The 23,584-nt window shown below is 37.1% G+C and overlaps 1 long non-coding RNA gene across 3 annotated transcripts; it reads left to right on the plus strand.

The window, feature by feature from the left end:
- Positions 1-279: 279 nt before the first annotated feature.
- Positions 280-23,465, plus strand: LOC111585289 (uncharacterized). Of its 3 annotated transcripts, XR_004846039.2 has the most exons (5): positions 280-433; positions 856-1,107; positions 2,067-2,154; positions 4,583-4,825; positions 22,215-23,465. It is a non-coding gene; the product is annotated as an uncharacterized LOC111585289 (long non-coding RNA). The 3 variants fall into 3 exon arrangements; XR_008603873.1 differs by lacking the exon at positions 22,215-23,465 and having other exon boundaries at positions 4,583-5,659; XR_002747815.3 differs by lacking the exon at positions 22,215-23,465 and having other exon boundaries at positions 963-1,107; positions 4,583-5,659.
- The last annotated feature ends 119 nt before the right edge of the window (positions 23,466-23,584 follow it).

A 23,584-nucleotide genomic window follows, 5' to 3' on the forward strand; every position in this document is an offset into this window, starting at 1 on the left:
AAAAGTTTATTTTTTTTAAAAATCCCCCAAATTTGGCAAGAAAATTCCTGTAAATGTAACCTGGGTAGATAACCTCAGCTTATTAATAATGTGTTTTTAGCCAGTATTTTGAGTTAGTCTCTTAATTTGCCTGTTCTCTCAGGAGAATTAGTACCTCAAATCGGCCACAAGGTGGTAGTAGAAGGCCATTATTGTCCTTAAGATTGAATTCGATGAGTTTCTTTCGTGCGCGAAAAAGTGCTCGGAGTGATCATCTTACCGAAATACGCCATCTTTTCTTTCTCTGTGTGGATGCTATGCTCCAGCTAGAGCTGGATTTACTTAGAAAACAAACCATAAAGGAGGTATTTTGACACTAAAGTTAACTGCAGAAGTTACGGAAGTAGACAAGAATCATCAGACGTCTTTGAACCACGTAGAAATCGATATTTCGGTGAGTTATGGGTGTTTTTCAAGGTTTTACCGTAGCATGCTAACGCTAGCAAAGTGAAGCTAAAAACAGGAAACATGAGCCCTATAGTCTGTCTAAAAAACAGTCGGGATAACTTTGATAGGAATTAAATGGTTTTCCATTGATATCTGTTAACTGTTTCATGTGTTTACTGAGTTGTATGTTGTTGCTACTTGAATAATTTACTGTGTAAAATGAAGGATCTCCACTCGGTGCTGGCTAGTTAGATGCTGCATATGTTCAAATGCTAGAGTACATTTTATGCAGCTAGACTGAGTTACTGAGTCTAATAATGTGTTAAACTGTAAAATGTGTTGTGTCATCAGCTGTAGGATGAGGGAAGAATGTATTTAAATTCAGAAGGTTATATTGTTCATCTATATGTTTTATTGTTATGTGTACAGCCTGTTATAAGCCAAGAAGGAACTGGCAGAATGGCAGCTTTATTGGAGTAAATGTATTGGACACTTATTATGGATTGTATGAGTAGTTGCCCTGCACATCCGTGTAGGCTGGTTTTTGAGGATTGTCTTCAGCGGGACTTTGATCTTCATCCATCTGCTGTGTGTTGATGTCCATCCACATCTCCATCTCCATCACTCTGGGATCAGCCATCATCTCGGACCGTCTCGTCGGATATTCATTATAAGGGGGAGGTAGGATCTTTTTCACTGAATGAACTTGATATTTTTTTTGTTTGTTGCCCAGGGGTTTGGGTTTGATTTGCCTGGCCGGCCAGTTGTGGGTGAACAAAGACATTTTAATTCTTGGAACTGTTGGTGAACTCGATTGTGATCCTTGCGGACCATCAGTGGATAGAATGTTTTGGTCGTTTCATCATTAATAAGCTAAACTTCACGTGTGGCTTCAATATATTTTTTCTTTTAAAATTTACAACCTGTAGTCATTGTGTGTTTTTGGGGTGACTGTATTCTCAACAAAATTCCTTCGCGAACCTGAACCACACCTAAAGGTGTTAGAACCAAAAGGGAGGGTTTCATAAATATTTTCAAAAAATTAGTAAAAATCTTCCATCAAATCCATAAAATATCTAAAGTGATTCCAAATATATGTGAATGTTCTGAAGAAACATTTTCAACATTTCTTTTTTTCTACCAAAAAATGTTCAAAGATTCCCCGAAAATGTTGAAAATGTGGACATCGGAAGTTTCACTCTGAAAATATTTTTTTTTCTCCATATTTTCAAACTTTAAAACGGGTCAATTTGACCCACAGGACAACACCAGGGTTAAAACAAGTCCCTCCATCTGCTGAAATGTTTCTTGTTCAGTGAATTTATCTTAAATCAGGTTGGATGAGACATTTTGACTAAAAATAAGACAAGTAGACTTGGTAGGATTTTGAGTTTTTGCAGTGTATCGTCCCATTTTGAGCTTTAATAATCCACATCTGGCAGCCCTGGACTGTCTGGATCAGGCCGACCAAATCCATGCTGCTTTTAAAAACTGGCTCCGTTCCAGAAAACAAATCTCCAGATCCAGCATCTTTGTGCTGCAGATGAAACCTCTGGCCGATGGGTCCAGATGCCCTCTCGCTCTCCATCCTCGTCATTTCCTCCACCTGCGTAATCACTTCACGTTTCTTTGTGCTGCAGACGTGTGCGAGCACATTGCTGAGGCTGAGTCAGACGTGAAGTCACTGAAGTTCAGCCAATAAATGGACCCAGCTGACGGAGAACAAGGGTGAGTGGAAAACTCCTCTCTGACAGCAGAAACACTGAAAACCTTCACACCGTCTGATCCCTGACATGTGACAGCAGCTCACTCATCCTCATTACTCTTCAAAATACCACAAAAACCTCAGCAGCTCGGTGGTTTTTTCTCACATTGTCGCCCTGAAGTGAAACCTGACATCTTTAAAGTGTCAGATTTCAATAAATGAGACAAAAATCACAGTCAGAAAACCTTTAGGCAGGAAGTCTGCGTTATAGTTTTCTATTCTATAAATATGTTTCAATAAAGCGACATAAATAGATCTACAAGTTTTGGGGAAAAAAATTAAAAATAAATTTTAAAAAATCCTTGGTCGAATACTGTAGCATTCAAAAACTTTTAAATAAAACTGTGAAAATAACGGCAAATATCTGTAACTGTATGGTACTTCTAGCTGATCTAAATACAGTAAAACCATGTCATTTCACGTTGTTAAAGAATTAATTACCAATCTGCAATCTTTAATAGACATACATCTTGTTTCAAAGAACGGCAAATAGCTCCAAAATTCTAACACTTTTTTGCTGATTTCAACACATAAGAAATGATCTTTTAAAAACATTATAAGTATGACGTTCAAAAATGGAAAATCCTGGAAAATATCTGTAAAGTAATTGTATTTTTAACTGATTCAAATTTGGTAAAATAATGTAATTTCACACTACGAAAGAACATATTTTTCAATCCTTTAATATCTATAATCTTTTAAAAGTGGAAAATTTCTGTAAAATATTACTTTTTTTGCTGAGTTAAAAACAGAAACAAATTTGTAATCTTGCAGTCAAACATTGCAAAAGAAGGAATTATTATTTAAAAAATACAGATGGGGATGGTAAATGTTTGTTTTTTGTCTTGCAGTCAGGATGTAAATGACTCCTTTTTGCTGTTATTTTAAAACGAAGAGATAAGTTCAGATGAGCTGCATGCCGTTTGCTTCCTGTCAAGCTAGAATCACATCTGGAAAATGCTCACATTTGTGTCTCATTTTTGTCTTTTTATGTCTTGTTTTTGTCATTGGAAAATATTGACAATCTTATTTTTTTAGCTTTCAAAGAGATTTTTTTTCATCTCTGTAAGCATTCACTGGTGACCCAGAACAGTTTGTCCCATAAACACAGGTGGAGGGATTTTTTTTCTTGCTTTTCTTTTTTGAAAAGCTGCTCCGTGGTTCTGTCATGTCTCAACCAGTCCAAAGCCTCGCAGCCTGTGGCACAGGTTTATTTCTTCTTTTTCAGGGTAAAACAAATCAGGGCCATAAAAGGAGACTTTAAAATGAAACCAACGGCATCCATCTTTAAAATAAAAACCTTCAAGACTGATCCTCCTCAGACACACTGGAAAAAAATGCCCTCTCAAAACAAGAAACAAAACTTATTTCAAGGAACTTTTACCTTGAAATAAGTGAAAAAATCTACCAATAGAATAAGTGAAAAATGGCTTGGTAAGATTTCTAGAAATAAGATATGATATTTAGAATATTGAGATCTTAAAATTAGCTGTGAAAACTTATTTGAAGCTCTATTCTACCAGGATTGTCAAGCTTAGGTGTCTTAAAATAAGCCAGAAATGCTAAAAAAATGGCAGTTTTTCACTCAAAAATAGATTTTTGCTTTCATGTAACCTCCTAATTTGAGCATTTTAACCCTCCTGCTGTCTTCATTTATAGGCACCAAAAAATATTGTTTCCTTGTCTGAAAAAAAATCCAAAAAATCTGCAAAAAAATTCCCCAAATTTCTGAAAATTTGCAAAACCTTCAGGAAGAAAATTCTAATAATAAAAGTTTCCCTTAAAAGTTCTATTTTATTATTATTTTTTAAATCCCCAAATTTGGCAAGAAAAGTCTTGTAAATATTTTTTAAAAATTAGTAAAAATCTTCCCAAAAAAATCCTAAAAATATCTAAAATGATTCCATATATTTCAGTAAAACTTCAGCGAAATTCGCTGGATTTTGGTTGATTTTTATGTGAATTCTCTTAAGAAACATTTTTAGCATTTCTTTTTTTCCACCAAAAAAATGTTCAGAAATTTCCCCAAAATGTTGAAAATGTGGACATCAGAAGTTTCACTGTGAAAATATATAATATTTTCCACATTTTCAAACTTTAAAATGGGTCAAATTTGACCCCCAGGACGACATGAGGATTAAACTTATTTTGAGTTTTCTTATAAAATTCAACTTAAAACAAGATCATTTCCAGATTGTTTGACTAAACAAGATATTTAAGATGCATTGTCTTAAAACAAGTCCCTCCATCTGCTGAAATGTCTCTTGTTCAGTGAATTTATCTTAAATCAAGTGGGATGAGACATTTTGGCTAAAAATAAGACAAATAGACTTGGTAGGATTTAGAGTTTTTGCAGTGCACTGATTCTTTCTACATTTCCACCATGTGCAGGTGATGATCTATTCCAACCCGTACAGCAGATTTTGCTGATCACTTGTTGAATTGCTGCAGCAGCTTTTCTCTGGAATCTCCTTTCTGCCCTGCAGCCGTTGTACTTTCTACTTGATCACCCTTCATGGTTGCCAAACTACAACAACACTTTGGTAGCTGAATCACCGGAGTTGGCGCCTCCAACCAATCAGGGAGCCTGGAATGCTGCTGGTGACGCAGGAGGAGGAAGAGTTTTAGTTGAAGGTGCGTGTGGACGAGGATCAAACAAACCGTCATTATCTGTTCCAACATGCAGCTCCATTGTCCTGCGTTCATTTCCTACCTGTTGCTACATTTACATGAAATTATGCTATTACAGCCAATTATCAGACAATAAAGAGGCGTTTGGTTTGTTTACTGAACGTTTTCAGACTGGCTGACTGGTTTCTATGCTGCAGAACGCCTTCAGATGCTGTTTACTGGGCATCAGCTGTGATTGGTTGAGATAATTTTTTAGTAGAAAAGCTTCAAGGCATAAATTGACTTTCTTGAAAGTGTGATAGATTCAGTTCTCATCAGTAGTACCTGCAAAAAAAACCCACTTAAATTCATCTGTTTTTCATTCTAGAAAATCCCCAGAAGACAATAAATGAGTTTCTGTCCATCAGGACGACATGGAATGATTTAAACACTCAGATGAAACAAGTGTTGTGGTTTTCTGAATGTCATGCAGTTCATGGTTCAACTGTTTATTCAACGTACCATAATAATAATAATGATAAAAAAGATTAAAGCGCTTTTATTAAATTACAAATTGGACAAACTAACGAGTCGCAGGCAGCAGAAGAAGCAGAAACTGACTGAATAAATCAAATTGGCTATAGTTTCAGTTGTGTTTGTAGTCTCTGCAGAGTTCCAAGGAACTAAACTGTCTTCTTCTTCGTTTCTAATGCTGTTGCTTCTTCTTCTACTTCTTCTGCTGCTTCTTCCGGTTCTTTTTACTGCTTTCTCTTCTTCTACTTCTTCTGCATCTTCTACTGCTGTTTCTGCTTCTTACTCTTCTTCTACTACTACTAGTACTGCTGTTGTTTCTGATTCTTCTTCTGATGCTGCTCCTTGATGAACATTTTCTTCACTTTCCACTGCTTCTTCTTCTTCTGTTGGTTGCTCTTCTTGTTGTTCTTCTTCTCCTTTTTTTCTGCTATTTTTCCCACTCTGACATTAGACCTGAACAGGACTCGTGGTCTGGAGTAACGCAGGTCCTTTAAGGTGATGCGTGAACTTTCCTGAGGATTCCGTGGCACTGAAAAAGTCAGAACTCTGCACTTAACAATCACACTGAGCAGCCTGCAGCGTTTCCTAGCAGATTGAGTTTAAGTACAGTGTTTGCTGAAGTGCGGTTGAACATTAAGGTCATGCCAGAAACACTGACCTATTTATTCCGTTGTTGTCATCTGACAGGATCACACAGCGATGTTTGTACTGCATGCCACAGCAAACAGATAAACTAGTCTGATAATAGGTTTGTGTGCTATTAAAAGTACAGTACGGCCAATACTGTATCGGCTTTAGATGTAAACACACTCAAATGTCCAAGTCTGAACATATTTTAAGGCGACTCTTCATGCAAACCACCTCTCTAGTTCAGAAGATCATTCCTATAGCTTCATCAAATATCTTTTAATGAAATCTGACCAACGTTGTGTCAATGTAATGGGAGTAAAGAGCCACGAGCGATTCATCTGGTGGGATTTTCAAAGCTTTAACCCTCGTGTTGTCCTGTGGGTCTAAATTGACCCTTTTTAAAGTTTGAAAAGGTGGAGAAAAAATAATATTTTTCACAGGGAAACTTCTGAGGTCCACATTTTCAACATTTTTGGGAAATCTTTGAACATTTTTTGGTGGAAAAAAGAAATGTTAAAAATGTTTGAGAACATTCATAAAAAAAATCTACCAAAATCCAGTGAAATTCGCTGGATTTTGGTTGATTTTTATGTGAATGTTCTTAAAGAAAATATTGGAAGTTTTACTGATATATATGGAATCACTTTAGATATTTTTAAGATTTATTTGGAAGATTTTTACTCATTTTTTGAAAATATTTACAAGAATTTCCTTGCCAAATTTGGGGATTTTTTTAAAATAAAAACTTTTAAGGCAAACTTTTAACCCTCGTGTCGTCCTGTGGGTCAGAATTGATCCGTTTTAAAGTTTGAAAATGTGGAAAAAATATTATTTTCACAGTGAAACTTCTGATGTCCACATTTTCAACATTTTTTGGGAAATTGTTTAACATTTTTTAGTGGAAAAAAGATATGTTAAAATGTTTCTTTAAGAACATTTGGGAAAAAAATCAACCAAAATCCAGCAATATTGACTGGATTTTGGTTGATTTTTTTCTGAATGTTCTTAAAGAAAACATTAGATGTTTTACTGATATATGTGGAATCACTTTAGATATTTTTAAGATTTTTTGAAGATATTTACTCTTTTTTTAAAAAAAAATATTTACAAGAATTTTCTTGCCAAATTTGGTGGATTTTTTTTTTTTTTTTAAATAAAACTTTTAAGGGAAACTTTTAAGGAATTATTGGAATTTTCTCCCTCAAGATTTTGCAAATTTTCAAAAATTTGGGGAATTCTTTTGCTGAATTTTTGGATTTTTTTCAGACAAGGAAACAATATTTTTTGGTGCCTGTAAATGAGGACAGCAGGAGGGTTAATTAGAGATTTTTTGCCTTTTTTCAGAGAGGTTTTTGTTAAGAATATCCTAATGATTATTTCATGCATCTCTGTTCATTGTTGTGACCTACATGTGTCTGTCAGTGAGTTTCTGGAGGCCGGTGTCTGTTCCACAGTCAACAGGCATAAAGCATCATCTCACTCATTATTAATGCTGTCAATTCATCACACAACACCGGCAGGTAATCGGCCTGCAGACGTATGATGTGTCACCTGCTGCTGACCTGAAGCAGCTCAAGAACGCTCAATTCAACTGTTTTAGAAGAACTTAGAGTCACTGGCGTGATTATATTATTAACCCTGGTGTTGTCCTGTAGGTCAAATTGGCCCGGTTTAAAGTTTGAAAATGTGGGAAAAATATATATTTTCACAGTGAAACTTCTGATGTCAACATTTTCAACATTTTTGGGAAATCTTTGAGCATTTTTTGGTGGAAAAAAAAATGTTAAAAAAAAAATTTCTTTAAGAACATTCAGAAAATAACCAAAATCCAGCAAAATTTGCTGGATTTTGGTTGATTTTTATGTGAATGTTCTTAAAGAAAATATTAGAAGTTTACTGATATATATGGAATCACTTTAGATATTTTGGGATTTTTTGGGAGATTTTTACTCATTTTATAAAATATTTACAAGAATTTTCTTGCCAAAGTTGGGGGATTTTTTTTTTTAAATAAAACTTTTAAGGGAAACTTTTAAGGAATTATTGGAATTTTCTTCCTGAAGGTTTTGCAAATTTTCAGAAATTTGGAAAATTTTTTGCTGAATTTGGGGATTTTTTCAGACAAGGAAACAATATTTTTTGGTGCCCATAAATGAAGACAGCAGGAGGGTTGAGAGGTTTTTGGAATGAATGAAGCTCTAAATTTATGATTAAACCAGATTGTTTCCTGAAACCTAACCATACGGTTTAGCAGTGCTGGAGTGACTAAATGGATATTTCACTGCAAGATTGTGTATTTTTGAGGATAAAATTGTTGTAAGTGAACACGCTGGTAGGTGGAACTTGCCATGTATGTAAATTAACATTACAGAAAACCTTTCTTCCAAATGTATTTGCTGCTTCTGGGCCTCTTGTGCTTTCTTTTTTAACAAACATAAGCTTTGAATAGACACATGAAAGGTACAACAACACACACACATGCAGCGGATCGTGTCAGGTCTCCAGTAAATGAAACGCCGCTTGGCTGTCACCCATTGAATGGCGCATCGTTTTACTGACGCATTGTGGTCGGCCGTGCTCCTGTTGACACGTTAAGGGTGTGGTGACAGGGTGAGGTTACGCTGGCGTGACACGGTGACACCCCACGGATCAGGATCGCTGTGTGAGGAAGCAGTGCAGGGCAATGATATGTGACGCTAAAATGGAAACCGTCAGCGGGGTTGTCCAGACGAATGAACAGACAGAAGCTTTTATTCGCTTCAGAGTCAATCATTCACCTGATTGCTGCTCTGTGATGACTCGAAGGAGGAAACCATTTACGGTTGAAGTTTTATTTACATTCGCTGCTAAACTCATGTACAGACGGGTGACAAATTAAAGGAAAAGCCAATAAAAGGCGTCTCAGTAAAGTGTTGGACCACCAAGAGTAGCTTCAGTGGACCTTCATGTAGCTCTCCTGGAGGGACCAACACCATTCTTCCGGAAGATGTTCCCTCATTTGGTGTTTTTGTGATGGTGGTTGAGAGTGTTGTCCAAAATGTTGGTTCAAAATCTGACAGTCGGGTTGAAATCTGGTGTCTGTGAAGGCCACAACATATGATTTACACCATTTCATGAGACTAGTGGACGTAAACCATCTCAGTGAGATGCTGGTACAGCCCATCAGAGCCACCAGATCATCTCACTGCAAGTGTTGAAGGTTTTTTGATGCGTTGCGTTAAGCAAGATTTAGAAAAACTCCTAAAAATCATGTTTTCGTTACTTGTAGAGTGGACTGTAGTGCTCTTCCTACTGGATCCCCTAATAACACCATTAGACTCTTTAAACTGTGGAGTGTTTCAGGTGTTATTTTTGAGTTTCAAGGAACAATCTATGTGCTGCTCTTCCTCTACTTCTTCTGTCTCCTCTTCTTCTGCTACTGTTTCTTATTCTGCTTCTTCTTCTTCTTGATCTACTTACGCTTCTTCCTCTTCTTCTTGGTCTACTTATGCTTGTTCCCCTTCTTCTTCTTCTGCTTCTTCTTGATCTACTTATGCTTCTTCTTCTTCTTGATCTATGCTTCTTCTTGATCTACTTGTGCTTCGTCTTCTTCTTATGCTTCTTCTTGATCTACTTATGCTTCTTCTTCTTCTTCATCTATGCTGCTTCTTCTTGATCTACTTAGGCTTTGTCTTTTTCTTGATCTACTTATACTTTTTCTTCTTCCGCTTCTTCTTCTTTCTTCTTCTTCTAGAAAACCAGCACCCCACACATGAAGAGAGAACTCGTGACTCCAGTTCTTGGGTCCCTGCATCGGCCTCCACTTAAATAGTAATCTGAATTTAAGGCTGTCCTTCTTGTCTAAAAGGATTTGAATGATCTAGACAAACTTGCATTATATGGACAAAAGTATTTGGACAGCTGGTTGTTCCACAGACAGGCATTAATATGGAGTATGCCTTCCCTTTCGCAGATATGACAGCTTCCACTCTCTAGGAAGGCTTTCTGGGGGAAGATTTGACCATTTATTTATGGCTGGCTCGCATTCTCCATTCTGGTTCATCTCAAAGGTGTTGGATGGGGTTGAGGTCAGTGAAGTTCTTCCACACCAAACTCACCGAACCATGTCTTTATGGAGTTTTTTTCACAGCATGTCTCAAGCATCAAGATGAAAGAACAGAGTTGTCAGACTGCATGGATGAGATTTATCCAAATACTTTTGTCCAAATAGTAGACAGTCGTATCGCAGACATCTCTGAGATCTGCAACGACCGATCATTTAGTGAAGCCCAGAGTTCAGACTGAACAAACAACGTTTAGTCTTTGTTTTGCCCACTGATGGAACCAAATTCCAGTGGAACTTAGATGATGTAGACATTTTTAAGCTAAAGACAGCTTTTCCCCACTGCTTTAAAGTAAATATTATGATGATAAAGTCTAATCTAATCTATGTGTACCGTAAAGAAACGTGTCTACACTTTAGATAGATAGACAGATAGATAGATAGGCAGACAGACTATAGATATATAGACTATAGATAGATAGACAGACAGACTATAGATAGATAGACTGACTAGATCGATGGATAGACTATAGATAGATAGATAGATAGACTATAGGTAGATAGATAGATAGATAGATAGATAGATCTGTTTTCTATATTTGTAACATTTTGAACAACTTCTCTATATGATGGGGTTCTGTATAAATAAACTTGCTTCTGTTTTTTTCTTTGTTTTTTTTTTACCTGCTGACACTTAGATATTCAGGTTCAAAACCCATTTGTTTCATGTTTTCATTGCAATAATTCCCGAACAGCACACAGTCCTGTTACTAATATGACCTTAATCTAAGTCTACACACTAAAATTCAGTGTTTTAGTCTTTCTGACCCAGAAGTCCAGTTGAGTCTCCACAACGTGACTGACGTTCCCACAGCACAGAAAGTACAAGTACAGGGTTATAAATCAGTATTGTTATGTTTGGCATTGTATTCCACAGCAGGAATAACAGGTTATGAAATATTAGAACAAATGTGAGGCCACATGCCAGCGTGGGAGGCAGTAAGTGAATGAATAAACACTTTAAAAATGTTGTGGCAGGTAAAATCCTCGCATTGAAACGTTTAAGTAAAACTAAAGGAGTGTGATCAGGCAAATATACTTATAGTATTAGAAGTTTGGAAATTCTACACCATTTAATGATATTAGGTTTCTGAAGCAGGTGTCTTTGAGGTTTGTAATCAACTGGTCCAATCAGTTGAAGGTAGCAAAGAATCAATGTGGTCTAAACTTTAAAATTACCAACGCAGAATGAAACTAAACTTGTTTCCAAAAAGCTGGAATCGGGAAATCTGGGTCTTTCTGCATTTAAAAAATAAATAAATTCAAAATAGCATCAAAATAGCTGTCAGATTTTATAACAGAAGCCGTCATTTTTTTGTGAATGTTTTTAAGAAACATTTTTAATATTTCTTTTTTTCCAACAAAAAATGTTGAAAGATTTCCCCAAAATGTTGAAAATGTGGACATCAGAAGTTTCACTGTGAAAATATATATTTTTTCCACATTTTCAAACTTTAAAACGGGTTAATTTTGACCCACAGGACGACACGAGAGTTAAACTTATTTTGAGTTTTCTTATAAAATTCAACTCAAAACAAGATAATTTCACGATTGTTTGACTTAACAAGATATTTCAGATGCTTGTCTTAAAACAAGTCCCTCCATCTGCTGAAATGTCTCTTGTTCAGTGAATTTATCTTAAATCAAGTGGGATGAGACATTTTGGCTAAAAATAAGACAAATAGACTTGGTAGGATTTAGAGTTTTTGCTGTGTGGCTCTGACTGGCAGTGTTCAACATCACTCGGTATATGTGGGTTGCTTCCGTTGATTATCAGGACTATTGCAGAGCTCGGTGTGTAATCTGCCCTCCTTTCCTCCATCCTGCCCCCTGCATGATGTCACCCACTCGCTCATATCTCACCTGCAGGAATTCCAGGACTTCCTCAAACCCAAATATGGTCACACATCCTGCAGGATTATCAGCAACTTGTTGCGAAACACATTTCATGTTTTCCCTCTTCCTGCTTCAGGCACTCTTAGATAGAGTTATGTGATAGTGGGGCAGATATACAGACGCTAAGTGGAGCACCTCAGTGGCTTTAGAACCTGATTTTTGTGCTTTACCAGGATTTTTGAGCTGTTTTTGATGCTTGATCTGGTATATCTGCAGCAAAAAAGTGTCTGGAATAAAGTTTGAAAGTATTTTATCTAAAAATAGGGCTACACCTTCCTTTTGTGTGTGTTTTTTAATATTATAATTGGTAAGAATGACATTATCCAGACACAGACTCTAAATATACCAGCAATATTTCCCCCTCCAGTCTCACGTTGTGCAACACATTCCTGACCTGTACCAGTTAGAGTAATATATGACCATAAACTCCCTCCGTTCCTGTTCTGATAAGACATTCTGTGTCAGAATATGTCAGTAACTCTGTTCTTAATGGTTCAACATGTGTCTCTGGTTTGCAAGATTACAGTATTTGCATGGAAATCGTAACAGTTTTACAGCTAAGAGTTGGAACGCCTCTGTTGTAAACTACGATTAACCCTCCTGTTGTCTTCATTTACGGGCACTAAAAATATTGCTTCTTTTTCTAAAAAAAAATCCAAAAATCCTGCAAAAAAATTCCTCAAATTTCTGAAAATTTGCAAAACCTTCAGGAAGAAAATTCCAATAATTCCTTAAAAGCTTCCCTTAAAAGTTTTGTTTTTAAAACATCCACCAAATTTGACACGAAAATTTTTGTAAATATTTTCAAAAATCTTCCAAAAAAAATCCTAAATATATCTAAAGTGATTACATATATATCAGTAAAGCTTCTAATAGTTTCTTTAAGAACATTTACAAAAAAATCGACCAAAATCCAGCAAAATTCGCTGGATTGTGGTTGATTTTTTGAGAACATTCCTAAACATTTTTAACATTTCTTTTTTTCAATGTGATTTTTTTTGTGAATGTTCTTAAAGAAACACTTTTTTCTTGATATAGATGCTTTATTTGTCATTGCACACTTTCATATACAATGAAATTTCATTTGAGCTGCCCTGCCAATGACAGCTCAGGCTGCTGCACGCACCTTTCTTGAGGAAAAAAAGAAACAGACATGTAGGGATCTGGTTAGGGATAGCAGAGGGTAAAAGAAAAAAAGGCTCATTGTATCAAATGAAACCTCCAATGTTGCGAAATTCAATTTGAGAAGGAACCTAAAACAAACAAACCCGCAAACAGCAAAGCATGACGTTAGACAAGGATAGTTGGGATAAGGATGTGGGGTGGTGGAGGGGGGAGCAACGCACAGTTAGCCGGTTCCTGCGCAGCAAATTACTGCACGGATTCCTGGCTCCTGTGTATAGTGAGGAAAGCTTGTGGAGGCGGGGGGTGGGGGGGTGGGGTGGGGTGGGGGGGGGGGTTATGGACATGTGTGTGAATGTTTAGCTCACCACCAAAAAAATGTTCAGAAATTTCCTAAAAATGTTGAAAATGTGGACATCAGAAGTTTCACTGTGAAAATATTTTGTTTTTCCACATTTTCAAACTTTAAAACGGGTCAATTTGACCTGCAGGACGACACAAGGGTTAAACTCTGACTCCTTTCTATCTAGACACCACTGATAAAAGGAACAAAAGCTATTTTAATGAGTTAGTTTTGTTGCATTTAATCCTAAATTAGGACAAAAACGTTTGTGGGTTTGACTAGTTGCTAATTAATCTGTTTTACAGGAAGGTCAGCGTCTCTGTTGTGTTGTTAAGCAGTAAACTGTCTACAGTGATTGATTGAATGACGTTGCTTCCTTCAGTCCCTGATCACTTATTTTAATTTTGGGATTTATCAATGTTGAGTAATATGCTGGCACTGTGTGATGCAGTTTTTATTGTACAGTTAAGAGCCCTAAACTGTCTGGCTCTTTTCTGTAAAGGCACAATCAATAAAACGATTACAACAGAATCTTGCTGTGTCTGGACAGAGCTCCAAAATGACAAATCAGGCTTTGGCGTCACAGGAAATGAGGTATCATCAGCGTACCTGATAGCAGAATTTAACCGGACCTATTCTAGTTTCTGTTGTTTGAATGTATTTTTTCCAGAAATTATGTGACGGATGACAACAAACAAAAACCCTTGCAGTTCTTGACCTTGAGATCTTCACTGAGGCCCGCTGGCTTCATCCAGAGTTTTCAGGATCTTTTAATCACCGTACTGCTTTATTTTCCTCTTTTTTAAATCCGTGATTCTTTTTTTGCGTCTTATAATAGCAGCTCTGAAACGATATATCATGCATTCATCATTCTGATCTCATATTGGAAGCTCATAAGTCATATTTATCCCTCTGCACACTTCATGAATTTACTGTAAATTTGTTTGCTGGAAAAAGTTGTGAAAAAGAACAACTGGAAAAAATGCGTTAAACTGATGCAGATTAACCCTCCTGTTGTCTTCATTTACGGGCACCAAAAAATACAGTTTCCTTGCCTGAAAAAAATCCCAAAATTTTGCCAAAAAAAAAAAAAATCCCCTAATTTCTGAAAATTTGCCAAACCCTTACAAAGAAAATTCCAAGAATTCCTTAAAGCTTCCCTTAAAAGCTTTATTTAAAAAAAATCTATTAAATTAATGTGTCTCCAATTAAAGGAGAGGCAGCTTAGATGAAGAGGTGGGTGCCTTCATAGGTCGGTCTACAGCCTGTAGATGTTTGGATGGTCCATCTGAGCTACATTCATGCTCCACATCTTTGCTAATTTTTGGATTAGCAGGGAGTCCAGATGGTGACAGCCAGAACATCCACACTGAGCTTTAAAGCCGCTGTTCAGGAAACCTGTGGGTGGCGCCTCAGAGAGTTTATCCATCTTCATGTACAGTCTTTGAAAGTCCTCTGGGATGTATCTGCTCTCATGTCCACCAGCTAATATGAGGTTGTGTACAGGAGGTTTATCACAGCTTGTCTGCTGTCTACTGTAGCTGGAAACGAGTAATAAAACTACAATAGAGCGCTAAAAGATGCTAAAATTACTGTTAATCCTCATTGTGTCAATTCATGCAGCCCATTTCACATCACGTTTGATCCATTGTTAAGTTACTCAGTATTCTTTCTTTCTTTCTTTCTTTTTTTACAATTTAAACTAAATATTTTTGTGTCTTTGGCAGTCTCCCTTCTTCTACGTGCAGAAAAATTCCATTAGAACAATAAAAGCCAACAGGAATTTGCCTCTCCGTTGCCTCCTTTTGTTTCTTCCTCCCACCACCTTGAACTTGACAGTCTCACCTCTGCACACAGAGCCGATGCCTGACGTAAGGAAGCACAGCAGCTCTGAGTTTGCTCAGATCAATTCTTAAGCTGTCGCCTTAAAGAAAAGCAAACAGCCTTGTATTGGAGGCATCATTCCTGAGAACAATCGGAGGCTGTTCAGGGGTTCCTCCCTCCGTCAATAGAGGCCTCTGGTCCAAATGTTTCATCACAGCCACTATTCATAGAACAACTGAGATGATTATTATTAGACATTAATATAATCTCATCGTCGTCTTTAAGCTCCATAACAAACCTTCACGACTCATTTATTACTCTGTGTTTTCAGTAAATATGTTTCCTCAAAGGAATCACAAAAAATAAAACTAAATATGCAAACATTACTCAATACAAATACACATATTTGGATAGCTATTAACTTATATTTACTCACTTACCTAACAGCTCAGTGTCCCTGGATGTTGGTTTAAACCAGGGGTGTACAACATGCGGCCCGCGGGCCAAAAGCGGCCCTCCAGAGGGTCCAATCCGGCCCTCAAAGTATAAAAATTTCAGAGAAGACATTAACTGCAGATTGTAAATTAGTAAAACTATAAATTTAAAATCATTTCTAGACCATGACAAGTTGTTTTGATCATGCAGTAAAATACTAGATTGTTCATTGTTGTATTGTCATTTTGTGTCTCATTTTTGTAATATTTTGTCTTGTTTTTGTTGCTTTTTGTCTTTTTTTTGTCTGGCTTTCGTCTTGTGTTTTTGTCGTTTTGTTTCTCGTTTTTGTCATTTTGTGTTTCTTTTTCATCTCGCTTGTGTTTTTTGTCTTATTTTTGTCATTTTGTGTTTTGCTTTATGCGTTTTGTGTGCCGTTTTTGTCGTTTTGTGGGGGTTTATTGGTCTCATTTTTGTCATTTGTCCATTTTTTGTTGCTTTGTAACTTTTGTCAAATTTTTTGTCTCTTTTTTGCTTTGCTTCGTGTTGTTTGTCAAATTTTTTGTCACTTTGTCTCATTTTTGTAACATTTTGTCTTAATTTTTTTGGGTTTTTTTGTCTGACTACTGTCATTCGTCCCATGTTTTGGTTTTGTTTCTCATTTTTGTTTTGTGTTTCCATTTTGTCTCACTTGTGTTTTTTGTCTTATTTTTGTATTTTTGTGTTTTGCTTTATTCATTGTTTTGTGTGCCATTTTGTGTTTTTTTTCTCGTTTTTGTCGTTTATCCGTTTTTTTGTTTCTTTGTAACTTTGTCTAATTTTTTGTCTCTTTTTGTTTTATTTTGTGCCGTTTGTCTCGTTTTTTGGATGTTTTGTGTCTCATTTTCACCGTATTATGTCTTGTTTTTGCTGGGGTTTTTTGTTTTTTTAATCTGACTTTTGTCGTTTTGATCATACAGTAAAACTAGTCCTGCCTCGTTTTTTAGAAAGACCTTCTATCACCACCAGACAGCAGGAGGTACAGCCAGGTTATGTCTGTTGTTCGGCCATTTTGGACCAGTTTTTAGCCACTTTAGACCTATTTTTATTCATTTTGGACAATCTTTTAGTCATTTTACAACATATTTTTGTCATTTCAGCCCAATTTTTAGTAATTTTGTTTTTTGTCATTTTGGGCCAACTTCTAGTCTTTTTGGACCCCTTTTCTCATTTTGAACCAATTTTTAGCCATTTCAGTCCAATTTTCTGTCGCTTTGGACTGTTTTTTGTCATTTTGGACATTTTTTTTGTAATTTTGGACCAGTTTTTAGTCATTTTGGATAGTTTTTTAGTTTTTCTGCATGTGTGGTATGCTGTCTCATCATTTTGCTACTGATTTATTGTTTTGTCAATTGTGCTTTTTGGAATGAGGTTGTGTCTGCTGCTAATTTGTAAAGATTTATCACCTTTGAGCCTTTCTCATTTTCCCTGGAATCATAGTTTCTTCCTGAAACCTGTCACAACATTGCTCTTCCATCCGTCTGCTTCCCTACAGGCCTTGCAGTACCAGTAATAGAGTCTTTGGGTGGTGCATGGGCTTAATTGTCTTAATTGACCACACCTGAGAAGGTGAGCATTAAAACCACTCAATGAGATTAACTTGGTTAATTTCCAGTCTTTCTGCAACATATTCGAGGCAGAAGGTGCAGAATAAACTAATAAGCCTTTTTACCCAGTTCAGTACGAACACATGGAACAGAAAGAAACTAATGATCTGGTGAATGGAGCGAGAGAAGATCAGAACTTTTCTGTGCAGTTAAGGAGCAAATGTAGGAGGGCAGTAGTCCAAGTATCACCTTCTTTATGAAAGTAAACCAGTGATGGATTCTTCTGGAGGCTAAAGCTTCCATTCCACCTGAGAGTAGAACTCTCAGTGGTGCGTTGACATTTTACAGTTAGTAGTAAACCTCAAAGAAGTGTGGTAAACTGTGTCAACGATTAGAAGACATCGAGCAGAAGCACTCATATACAAAAGATCTCCATAATCCAACACGGACAAAAAAGCTGCAGCGACAAGCTGCTTTTTTACACTAAAAGAAAAACGCAACTTGTTTTGAAAATAAAAAATAAGTTTTAGCCTCAGATTCTTCACAAGATTCTCCACATGTGGCTCGGAAGTGAGGGAGTCTTCAGGTATTTATACACCTGAACCACCTCTATTTCATGTCCCTCCAGTGTGGACACTGAGGGAATCATCTGTGGACACATCCTAGAGTTGGAGAACAACATCAGCTTAGTCTTGTCTGCATTAGAACAAGTTTCAGGTCAAGTAATGAGTGCCGGACAGAAACAAAAGCTTTCTGCAGGAATTCAACAGCCTGAACAAGAGATGATCCACAGCAGTAAATAACTGAGTCATCAGCATAGAAATGCAGATTAGCATCTGACAAAATAACCTGACAAGTTGGGAAATAAAGCTGACTTATTTGGTAAACTCCAAGCTTTACGTACCAGAGTGTCATTAACTACTGACATCCCTCATATTTTATTAATCAGTGCAGTTTCTATCACTGCTTTCTTTTGGAGCTAGTTTATGCTAGTTGCTAGAATCAGCTGGAGAACACACGATCCAGCCTATCAGACGAGTTGCACGTTCTGTCCAGAGTTGAAACTTTCGTTGTTTGTAAGAACAGGTTGCAACGTACCGGAGAATCGCCATTAGAACATTTTGTCACCGCAGAAGTAAAAACACTCCATCAGGGTTTTATTGTCTCATTGCGTCAGTTTATTGCCGTCAAACTGCGATGACAAACCGTGAGAAAATCGAGCAGCGATGTGGACTTTGTTTATTCTGAATATAATAACAGAGATGTTCCCTGATCTGGTTTGTATCGTCCTGCTGGTCGGCCCACATATTTTCAGGCTATAATTATCCAACAGCAGAACAAACTGTGATGAACAGAGCCAGAGCAATCCTCTGAATGCTGAGGGATTCCATGAGGAAAGTGTTTCTAAGTGAGGATTTCATAACCAGTATCCAGCAGAAAGGTTCAGTCCAGGACCGGTCTGCAGCTAAAGCATGAGGCTAGCGCTAACCGTGGTTTTCTTTCTATCCACAAATCCAATTAGGAGATCAAAATCCACAGAACTTAACCCTCGTGTCGTCCTGCGGGTCAAAATTTACCTGTTTTAAAGTTTGAAAATGTGGAAATAATAAATATTTTCACAGTGAAACTTCTGATGTCCACATTTTCAACATTTTTGGGAAATCTTTGAACATTTTTTGGTGGAAAAACAGTGTTTCTTTACGAACATTCACAAAAAACTCAACCAAAATCCAGGAAATTTTCACTGGATTTTGGTTGATTTTTATGTGAATGTTCGTCAAGAAAATATTAAAATGTTCATAAAGAAAATATTGGAAGTTTTACTGATATATATGGAATCACTTTCGATATTTTTAGGATTTTTGTGGAAGATTTTCACTCATTTTTTGAAAATGACAAGAATTTTGTTGCCAAATTTGGTGGATTTTTTTAAAATAAAACTTTTAAGGGAAACTTTTCAGGAATTATTGGAATTTTTTTCCTGAAGGTTTTGCAAATTTTCAGAAATTTGGGGATTTTTTTGCAGCATTTTTGGATTTTTTTCAGACAAGGAAATAATATCTTTTGTTGCCCATAAATGAGGACAACAGGAGGGTTAAATTCAACAAGTACTTTCTGACGTCCACATCCTGTCTGTGAAGTTCGTTAGATTCTGCTGCAGTTTCTTAACATATAGTTCCATTTTTGCTAGCATGCTAGCAGCTCCATGAGGTTGTACTCTGAGCTAAATGTTAGCTTCAGCATGCTAAATGGTTAAACTTGCACTGCTAATATCTTGATAAAAAAGATAAAGTTTACATGCTAAACTGTATTGATTGCAGAAGCGACACATTTTGAGTCACTTTATGTTTATGTGTGAGCTTTAGCGATGCTAGCAGGTGGATTATGTTACGCTAAGGCTAATTGTCTTTATGCTAAGCTAAGCTGCGGAGGCTAATTGACAGATATGAGAATGACATAGAGCATTTTAAACGTGCCATGCAGAACATTTGTCTCCCCTTTCTGGCAAATAGAATTATTACGCTAACACTGTTAATGAGTGGTTAGCGATGTCATTGATATCTGCACCAAAAGTCACGGGTGTTGAGACATTTTAAGAGAAGTCAAATATTATCTGGCTAATTAGAGCATTAGATGTCGAATCTGAGGATCTCTAGATTCACCAAGATTCACTGAATCCATGAATGTCTTGCACTCTAAGAATGAATGTTAAGTCTAAAGAAATAAAGGAAACTAACGCATGAATCTTTTAGAGTTATGAAAACTTCTTTCCTCTACATTCAGTGGTGTCTGAAATTATTCATTTATAATCAGTAGCAAACACAACTGTTGTTAAAGACTTGGAATCCTGAACTGTAAGACATCAAGCCAACTTGATTAATTTACTGCAACTTAAATTCTGTTTGAAATCATTGAATACTAAAACTTGTGTTTCAGTTACACACAATATTGAAGTTGAGGCTGATACAGACATTATTATGTCAACACAACGCATCAAGATACAGTTTGAAACTTAAAATTTTAATCTAAGCCAACACATTTACATTATTTTAATCATCTGGTGGTATCAACTCCCTGGGTTACTTTATAGAGTGTGTAATCAACGCACTGGTCTGTGAGTAGTCGTACTCAGTGAAAGAAGACTTCAGGTATAAATCTGTTTGGCTTTCGTCTTCCCTTTTTCCATCTGTTCTGAACACTCCTTACAGCAGCATCGACCTCTGAGCAGCAGCCTGCATGCTGAAACATGGAAGTTTTGCCAAGGATTCTGCTTGTTGTTTTTGTAAATTGGTCATTTTTCTGGCAGTGTTCACCTTCCTGCAAGCAAACATTCCATAAACAATCCCCCCAAACACTATTTTGCAGGGACACCATCCCTGCATCCCGGGCTAGCTGAGGAGCATCAGCTTTACAGCAGCAGGATGTGATCTGTGACTAGACTCCTTGGATCTGGACCTCATTTCTAATTGGACAACAGACTGGAGCCAAAGAACCGCATCTGTCCGCTCCATTATCGATGATTAATACTTAATTACACTCGTTAAGACTGACCTATGGCCCTTTTGTTCACTCTATTGAACAAAGTCACACCATGAGGTTGAGTTTAACCCTCTTGTCGTCCTGCGAGTCAAATTGACCCATTTTAAAGTTTGAAAATGTGGAGAAAAAAAATGTTTTCACAGTGAAAACTTATACATTTTCAACATTTTTGGCAAATTTCGCTGGATATTGGTTGATTTTTTTCCAAAATGTTCTTAAAGAAAATATTTGAACTTTTACTGATATATATGGAATCACTTTAGATATTTTTAGGATATTTTTTTGGAAGATTTTTAATAATTTTTTGAAAATATTTAATTTTTTTATTTTTTAAAATTGTATTTCTTGCCAAATTTGGGAATTTTTTTTGAAGGGGGGGGGATTAAGAGAAATTTTTAAGGAATTTTTTGAATTTTCTTCCTGAAAATTTTGCAAATTTTTATAAATTTGGAGAAATTTTTGCTGAGTTTTTGGATTTTTTCAGACAAGGGAACAATTTTTTTTTTGGTGCCTGTAAATGAAGACAACAGGAGGGTTAAGATTCATCCTCCACCCGTAACTTATAGTTTTATTATGAGGCACTTATTCCTATTATGCTGTGAAGACGGCTATAAGGAGTTGTGCAATAATTCATTAAAACACTCAAACCTTATCGGCAGAATAGTTCATTTCTCTGCTGTCTAAGAAGCTATTAAAAGCTGGAGTGTGATGAATGTTGCATGTTGGAGACAAACAATCTGAAAACCTGTCGGGACCAAACCTCTGAGTTCAGACTCTGGCTCCAGGCGTGTTCCTGATTTCACTTTCAGATACTTTCACACTGATGGCTTTCATCACTCTAATCAGAAGAGTCTCTGATGCACAAAACCAGCCTGAATGATGCTGGTGGTGGAAGAACAGCCGTGTTTCTAGAACATCTTCAGAGATCAGCTGTCAATCAAGCAGCATAGGAGGGACTTAGGCGTCTATTTTCAGCTTTAAATGTTTTAATTGGTTAATCTGAGAGGAAATAAACATGATCTAGTGTGCGGAGAAGCTTCTATTCATCTACTCTGATCTGTTCCTCTTTCCATGGAAGTGAAGATTGAATGCTCTGATAAGATTTTACAGTCACGCTGCTGAATCTTCCACCAACACGACACACTTGGTGAAAAGAAAACTAAGAAAATCAAATGAGATCAGAGCAATAGATCTTTGCACATGCAGGCTGAAGCTTGCGACAAAAGGCCAAACTCGTATAACCACTGATCAGTTTTTAATGTGTGTTTGTGTTGAGGAGAGAGAAGGAAACAGAAAATATGAATTTCTTTTTTGTTTTTGTTTTGCGTTGTTATCTAATCGGGGGGAAGCCACATCTGAGGGTAAGAAACTGGATCCGTTACATTCCTCATTGTCTCTTTGCAGCTGCAGTGTGTTATTATTATTCAGAGGCCAGATGAGGACACATGCTGGTGAACGCCCTCCTCATGACTACAAGCTCAGCTGTGGAATGGAAATTACTTCAGTGAAACTTTCAGGTACTTTCAAGCTGACTTCTTCTTCTACTGCATTTCAATGATGGTATTTTTACTCTGCTACTCTGAGTTGACATCTTTAGTCGCTCGTTTCTTTCCTGAACACTAACGAGATAAAGGAAATGAGGAAAGACTTCAGGAGGATGAGAACAGCCACCTCCACCTCCACATGCTTGGGGTGGTGGTAGAGAGTGTGGAGCAGCTGAAGTTCACACCTCAAACACCTCAAACCTTGTTGGAGAAGCTCAACAAAGACTGGTCTTTCTGTGGAAACTGAAGCAGGCTGAACTTTTCCAGGACCACCGCTGAGAGCAAATGAGCAAATGCTCAGCAAATGACCTTCCTCTGAGTACAGGCGTGTGTTCTGCATGTGTACGTTATGTATGGATACCGGATCACATGACCTAAACATGTAGCAGGCGGTGGGAATTGATGGGACTCAGACACACCCCCACAATTTAATCAGTTGTCTCTTGGATCATTTCTAATGTATAAGTCCTGATAAGTCCTCAGCTGTGGATTTGTAGTAAGATCACAATCAGCTGATGTAGTGTTCACTGGTTGTCACGGTAACAGTGATGCCGTGCCGCTATCTGGCAATGATGCAGAACAAATTTCCACATTTGTCCAAAATGATTAGAAATTTGACCAGAAATTTGCTTTTGTGCTGTTTTTGTGTTGATTTCCTGCTGTTTTTATGCTGACTTCCTGCTGTTTTTGTGTAGATTTCCTGCTGTTTTTATGCTGACTTCCTGCTGTTTTTGTGTAGATTTCCTGCTGTTTGTGTGTTGATTTCCTGCTGTTTTTATCTATTTTTAAAAAAAGATTTGTGCATACAAAACATGTCGAGTGCTTGTAATATGTGACGTCCTGTTGTCTGATAACATGTCAGTGGATTAGCAGCCCATTTCTAATCGGTGCATCAGTTGTGGTCTTTGTGCCGTTTTGACAGGAAAGATTCCAGTCTGGCAAAGTTCCCCAGCTGAATGCAGAACTCTTTCACCACACTGTAAATCTATTTGTCAGTTTTCAGCACTGAGTCAAAGATGACACTAAGATTCCTGGTGTGGGCACGAAGGTTTGCTGCCAGGAGCCCTGAGTGGGTGGTTTCTGTCAATCAGCTGAAGACAATCTTTGTCCAACCAGCATCCCGCCTCCTGGAGGAAGCTTAGGAAGGATGTGATATAGGGGGAGTCATCCAGAATCAGTATCCCAGTGAACACCTCTCAGAGGGGTGAATGCTTTTTATGTGGACTGTAA

This window comes from Amphiprion ocellaris, chromosome 14, assembly GCF_022539595.1.
Source record: "Amphiprion ocellaris isolate individual 3 ecotype Okinawa chromosome 14, ASM2253959v1, whole genome shotgun sequence".
Classification (NCBI taxonomy): Eukaryota; Metazoa; Chordata; class Actinopteri; family Pomacentridae; genus Amphiprion; species Amphiprion ocellaris.